Here is a 7,751-nt window from a genome sequence, read left to right as displayed (position 1 = left end):
CCTGTTGGAGAATCATTAAGAAGAAATGAGTTTAATCGGTGGTTTATTATGTATTTAGTTTAATTAGTATAATGTTATGTGTATTTTGGGGGCTTGTTCTAATATTCGTTCAAAGTATGGATTTGTTTGTAATTCATATACTTTTAGGGATATGTGTGTAATTTTATGTGTTTGGGCTTTCTTATAAACTTATCAGACAAAGAGTTACAAATTCTTCCCAGACTTCCCATCCTGATATCCTAATTTTTATGGTTTGCCTCTATAATGAAAATCTTGCAACAAAAAATAGTTCTCCCTCTATATTATTAAAGCCCCTAACATATTTGAATAGTCAACATCAACTATGTAATGTTTCTCATCTACAGTTTCATGGAAAGTTAAGATATTTCTTTCGAATATAACATAGAAAAGTTCCAACTAGTATCGTTTATAGTATCCTTGCATCAAGCATTTACAAAGTCGGCATGTCAAATGACTATGTTGCAATAAATTTGGTACAAAATTGCTCTTTTGACCTCCGGTATTCTATGTCATATCAATTCATAATACAATTTTGAAAAACAAGTAATATCTAAGAAACTATAGGATGCAATTCAAACTTTTTTTTTTATTTATTGGTAAAGATAAATTTTATTGATCAAAATGGAATATGTATAGAAGACTCCGAACATACACCAAGTAGGGAGGCAAAAGCTCCCAATCAATATAAGTAGCATCAAAACTAGGTATACCTAGAAGCAAGTACAATCAAACTTGGGCATACTCAGGGCACCAATGCTTAAACAAGCATCATCAAAACTAGGAAAAACCTAGAAACAAATACAATCAAAACTGGGCATACCCAGAAATCCAAGGGAATGCGAGATGAATAGACCTCAAGGAGGCCTAGACCCTTTATTCCTATTCTTACTTTTCACAGGATGAATAGCCATCCATCCATAATCTGAAGTCACAAGGGAAGCTTTTCCTTAATCTTTAATCTTTTCAGCTACATCAACACCATGAAATTCCGAATAAGGATGGGTGGCACTACCATTATCCATTTTCTTCCTATTTTCACTCACGCCATGTTTGGAAGGGGTAGCAATAGTTTTTTTTTGTTTCTTTAGACCCTGCATTGTTAGAACCATCACCAGAGCTTTTACTCTTTCCACCATCAACCATCGTTTTCATTTGGTAGTCAATGGCCTTACAAGATTCTAAGCAAACATTCAGTGACCCCTTCTTCTTATCTTTTCTTCTGTTCTTGTTCCTTCTTATTCTTGCAATTCACCTCTATATGGCCAAGCATATTGCAAAACTTACAAAATTTAGGCACATTCTCATAAGACACCCTTTGGATAAAAGACTGACCATTAGGCAAACGGACTTTCACACAACTTTTTAGTTCTTTAGCAACATCATTCTCTACCAATGCCTTGACAAAGGATATACTTTCCGTCAGTTTATTTGCATGCACTAGACGTCTCAAAACAGAACAAATCTTCCCAAGAGCATTCAAAGTTCAGAATTCAAGAGGAAGATTTTCCAACTGAACCCAAACAAGCAATATGCTCAATTCCTCATTGTTGAACTAAAAAATGTTTGGCAACCTTTTAAGGAACAAAGGCCGACCAAATGCAAGATAAAGACCACCTAGCAGCACCTGAATCATGTCCTCTTCTCTGTAAAATTTGAAAATAATCCATCCACTCTTATGATAAAAAAATCTGAGCCTTAACGAACCATGATTCAACAATCGCATTAAGAGCACATTTTCCTGAAAATTTGCCTCCAAAGTAGCCCGCCAAGCAAAATTTTCACTTCTCTGCAGGATCAACCAAGTCTTTATCTTCAATAAGTGCTTCATCACCTCCCGAATCAAAGACCAGGAGAGCACCACAGTTTTCTTGGTGCCTGTTCTTAGCAAACAATTGAGCCCATGGCACCTTCTTATCCCCCTTCATGTTGAACTCTTTCTCTCCACCTTTGGAATGTCTAGAGCAATCGGCCGTAAGTGGGCGAGCACCTGTAGCACATGGTTGATCACCTCCTGTGCAATTTCCCATCTCAGTACCAACTTCGGGTAATTTACCATACTCAGCTAGATGAGCCCCTACAGCCTCTCCATCCCCCTCCACATATTTTTTTGCCACCATAAAACCTAAGAATCGTCTTTTTAGCTAGTCTATTGAACTCAGCCATAATCTCAGCAACCCACTCATTCCGGTTTCCACCTTTAATTTCTATGAATGCGAGGGCATCTTCAATCTCCTCCAATTCGGGGTACAGATTTGTTTCCTTGGAAGCTGTTCACACCCACCATCCGATTTTCAAATTCTTCCGAGGAGGAGACTCTCTCCCTCAGCCTCAGCGGAGAGAATCGATTTCCATTTTTCAGATTCGGATTTCCAGTAGCCTTAGAAGTACCACGAAGACCCATCCCACACAGATATTCAATCAGCTTGCACGCATGCACGTGAAGTCGCACGAAAAGGATTAAATTCCTTACAAGACTAAGACCCGAGCTGGAGACGAAGTGAGCACGCACACTCCAAAACGTGGCCGACTCCCACGCACAGTAAGGCCCGAACTGGAGAGACATGTCCGCTCAAATCCGCACAGAGACGAACGGATTCCAACGGGTCAGCTCTGACCCGAAGAGTGACTGAAGCGCACAGTAGTACCTATGATCCGGAAAGCCCTTGAATTTCAAAATAACCCGCCCAGAAACAGCACCGAGCCAAACAGTGTCACAGCGAACGGATCAAACAGGCACACCAGACCACCACTGAAGCAAGAACAGGAGAACAAAAATCGCAACCGAACCTGGAATCACATCGAAATTTTGCTAAACGATCAGGACTTTGTTAAAGTGCCTATTGATATTTTCTTTAAAATCTTGGAAACATTCTTGAATAGTCATGTTTTTATTATGACCAATTTTGACAGTATTACTTCATAAAGTAATTTATTAACTATCATAAGAAAATTCTTGTGTCATGTTGCTCTTCAAAAGGGGACTAATAAGTGGGCTATCCCATTAAGCTCCATTAAGCTGGGCTATGGGGAAGCAATGAGAGTGAGTAGTGGTTGGAAGAAGATTAGAAATGTTGGCATGCATCACATTTTTTGTTACATTTTGTTGAAATATAAGCTAGCAATACCCTTACTACCTAAGCGCCTCATAAGTTAAGAGTCATTCCCTTCGAATAATTACCTTCAAATTGTGTATGTACGATGGATTTTACACCTTAGAGTTGAATTTTTATATAAATTTGAACAAAATTTAATAAAATTTTATACTATATTTTATCTTAAATCCAATCGAATTCAATTTTAAGATTCAAATTTCAATCTCTCAAATGGTATGGTCATGGAGTTTGCCATTACACTGGTTTAAAGAGATTATGAAGGTGGTTGTTTGCACTTAAAGGATTCTGAATAAAGCTATTTGGTTAGCTAGACTCTAAATTAAGAGACTAGCATTGCTTGTTTACTTCTTTGGATGTCCTGCGAATTCCTCTAGATCAATCAGGAATAGAACCATTGTTGGAGGTCATTTCCAATGCTTCTATGACCATATCCCTTTCCCTCCAATCTTTACCAACAAGTAATAGCTCCAAAGCATTAAGTATTTCTTACTACGAACCCAAATTGATAGCAACCATGCACAAATTGAAAATCTTAATTCATAGTTTTAAATTTCATAGGCTGAAGTACAGTAATTTGTTCTCTTAAAATCAAATTTACTACTACTTTGATGCAATTGACACTTTACATCTTGTCTCCAAGATTTGATAATCTATAACTTCTGATAAGTTGCACACTAAATTAGCTGACTATGAACTAACTCAATCTCAATTAAAGTAAGGAAATTCTTTAAGAGACTAATCCTTAAAATAAATTGTCTTTCAACCAATTCAAAATTTTGAATCATATTTTTTGCATCTATACAAGCAATTCGAAGCCAAAAGGATTTTCATTTGGCCCCTGCTCGGACAACAACTCGGTTCTTTGCCTCTCCATAATCCCAACTTGGCTCCTCCACAAATTTACTCTTGGATTTTTCTCCTCTCATCAACATAGTTAAATAGTTCATTACAAGCATGGAATATTATAACCATGCTGAGGGTGAGTTTTGAGTTTGTGCATTTAAAATTTAGTTAGCGCAAAGAGCAGTGAAATGAAAACTAGAAAACTACTACTACTTGGTCATGTTCTACATGCCATCATCGCCATGGATGGAGCAAGAGATCCCATTGAGTTCATCTTTGTTTTTATTGAATAATGTGACCTACATTCCCTTTTAAGTCCCAATTCATGTTCAACCTAAAATTGTTTTATTTTTATTGAAACTTGTCTTGAAGGAAGAAATCGCATGCGTTGCGCGGGTAATTTTCCTTTTCCTTTTTTTTTTTTTCCCCTTCTTAGGTTTTAAATAATTAAAATACATGTGTTATTTTATGACTATAAAATTCATAAAAAAAAAATTGTAAAATATAAAATTTTTAAAATTTTATTTCAAACTAATTCAAATTTATTTGCGATTGTTGTAGTAATAAACATAATCATTGAACGTTGACTATTAGTTTAATTGTAAATTTGCCTATCACAATCCAAATACCATTTACTCTATAATGATAAATTTTTTTGTATAAACTATAAAAAAATAAAATAATAGAGATAAATACTTAGTATAATAATGATAGTAAGAAAATAAATATAGAAAGAACCAAAGAATTCTATTCCTACTATGCTAGAAACAAAAGCAATAGACTCCCACCCAAAAGCTATAATGACAAGAACCACATATGAGTTTCGGCTTAAGGACTACACTCAGTGGAAAAGGAGGGGTCAGATTGGCTGAGGGTCTAACCTAGTTGTTGACTATACTGTGACCGCATTCAACATTTACATGGGCTAGCACATCTGGGGGGAAGATAGCTTGGCCTTGAGGGTTTGGTGCCGCATCAGGGGGTTCGAAGGGCTCGTTAGTGGCTTGAGTTCCCACGTCATCAGAAAAAAAAAAAACCACATATGAGGTGACTGAAAACACAACTGGTTATTGTCGATAAGCAAATTCACTTTCTATACAAAAGCTATCTACTGTCAATCTTAGAAAAAAAAATTATGCGATTGTTGTGCAAAATCAATTTGATATCTAGTAATTGAGGTAAATCTCTCTATTTATTAAAACGTGAAGACAGTGTTTGAGGACTGGGAATAGTCTCTTGCACAAATGTAAGGTAAGGCTGCGTTAGACCAATCGTGGTCTTCCATCCTTGAGGCTTCGTATCTATGTTAAATTGCAGCATAGAAGGTGTATTTTCATGTTATATGAGTGTGTGTACGTAATGACTTGCAAGTATATTTAGATATATGATGAATGCATTATTGATTAGTTCAAAAATGTTTATTTTAAATTCCTTTTTTAGGAGAAACGTGGATTAAAATAAATGACCATAGACTCAAAAATATTTTACAGTAATTTTTTCTTGTTTGCTTTATAGGTTGTCCTAGGAGTACCCAAAGAACTAATTAAAATACTAGGAATAAAAATTAATAAATTAAAATAATTATCTTAAAATAATAGATCATCTCAACAGTTTAAGAAGACTTAATTAATACAAGTACTTATAAAAAGTACTTTTTTGAAAGAAAAAAAAATAGTTATTTTTTAAGATATCCAAACAATGGCTTAGAGTGTTAACAATAAGTAAAACATAGCTGTTATTAGTACTTGGACAGTTGGACCCATGCTAAAGTGAGGTGGGGCTCATATTATTAAAATTTACACGGAGCAAACCATTTATTTGTATGGGTTCAAGTACTATATTGGCGTCTTGTGATTGATAAGTCTCATATCTTGCATGAAGATACTATTCTTTATAACTTTTTTGGGAAAGTCAGATCAAACTTGTTATATCAAAATTTACTATATTGAAATTAAAGTAGTCTATCGATTTTGTTTGCACAACTTAAACAAAGTTAGTACAAAATATTATTTTTATTTTTGAAAAGGTTTTTTATTTTTTTTCGTAGCCATTGCTATTTACAAGTGTTTCATACAAGTGCATCCACATAGAATCCTACCTCCCAAACTCCCTTTCTTATCCCATCCCAACCACAAATTACCCTTTGAAGGTATTAAACATGATCTCTGCTTTTGAGAGTTAGCAGTATAGGTGGCAAAATGGGTTAATGGGTCGGGTTCGGGGCAGGTCATAAATGGGTAGGGGTTAAATGAGTTCGGGGTGACATCTTGTGATTGATAGGTCTCATATCTTGTATGAAAACACCATTCTTTATAACTTTTCTTAGGAAGCAAACTTGCTATATCAAGATTTACTATATTAAAATTGAATATTAGAAAAGGTTTTTAACTTTTTTCACAGCCATCACTATTTACAACTATTTCATCCAAGGGCGTCACATAGAATCCTACCTCCCAAACTCCCTTTCTCATCCCATCCCAACCACAAATTCTCCCTTTGAAGGTGTTAAGTCTGATCTTTGCTTTTGAGAGTTAGGAGATGACCTGAATCAAAACTTGTTTGAATTTGAATTTCTTATTGAATATAGTTTAATATTTAATTTCTCATTTGAAAAATAAAATGCATGTTATCTAAATATTGAGCTCTAAAAAAGGACCAAAAAAACTATATATATATATATATATATATATATATATATATATATATATTGTCATGACCCACTGAACTTCCTAATTGAACTCTAAAATAGGAAAACGAAAAATAAGGGTAGCTATGATTGGAGCTTTCCAAGATTATTAAATATAACTGTTATCTTTTTGTCTATAACTATGACTGGCTTTTGTTTGCAAATCTATAAATACGTCAAACTTAGGGCTAGCCTTAAATACTTCTAAGATGAAATAGAACGTCAAAATTTTAAAGAATTGCAATTGGTACTTTTATTTTATTTTATATCTTGCTCTATTTTTACTCATTTATCAATTTTCATGATATTTTCCACATTGGTGAATGCAAGAACGTTGTTCTCCCAAAATTTTTTATAATCGTATTCTCCCATACAAGTCTTTCTTTTCCACCAGCATATCATAGTTGATGGAGGGTTATATTGATCTAGGACGTGTATATAAATTACAACTCTAACAATTCAGGGCAATTTTTAATTATCTACAACAGCTCAAGCATGATGAATTTTGTAAGTATAGGTTGGTCCAAAAATTTTCAAAAATTGAAATTAAAATTGAATGTCCACTACGTGACACACCATTAAGAATTTAGGACTTTTATGTTTGTGATTTTGGGCTCAAACCTTGGGAAAGAGTAAGAAGATGCATGGATAAAGATGTGTTAACTCGTAATGTGTAGCCTAGTCCACACCAACGAACCAAAAGGAAAAAACAATGAAATGGAACAACTTTTACTCACACCAACAGGTGATTTGTCTTAAATTGATGAATCCCGTAGTATTTAATGAAACATGAAATGAAACTTTAGAATACTTCTTATATGAATCTTTGTAACGCCTCGAACCCTTAAACCCAGGTCTGGCGCGTTATACCTAATAAAATCCTTGATAATCCATGATCCATGATATACGCAGCAAAAACATAAACATAATATCCATATAATATAAAAATCATAATCAATAATACCAGAGTTTACTACCCTTATATAACATCCATACTATCCGTCCAAATCCTGCATTACCATACATACACAAATCTCCAAAACATTTCAGTATGTTCACAACCATTCTGTTCTCAACAGACTTAAAAC

This window comes from Malania oleifera, chromosome 8 (assembly GCF_029873635.1).
Source record: "Malania oleifera isolate guangnan ecotype guangnan chromosome 8, ASM2987363v1, whole genome shotgun sequence".
Lineage (NCBI taxonomy): Eukaryota > Viridiplantae > Streptophyta > Magnoliopsida > Santalales > Ximeniaceae > Malania > Malania oleifera.
This window is presented reverse-complemented; position numbering follows the sequence as displayed.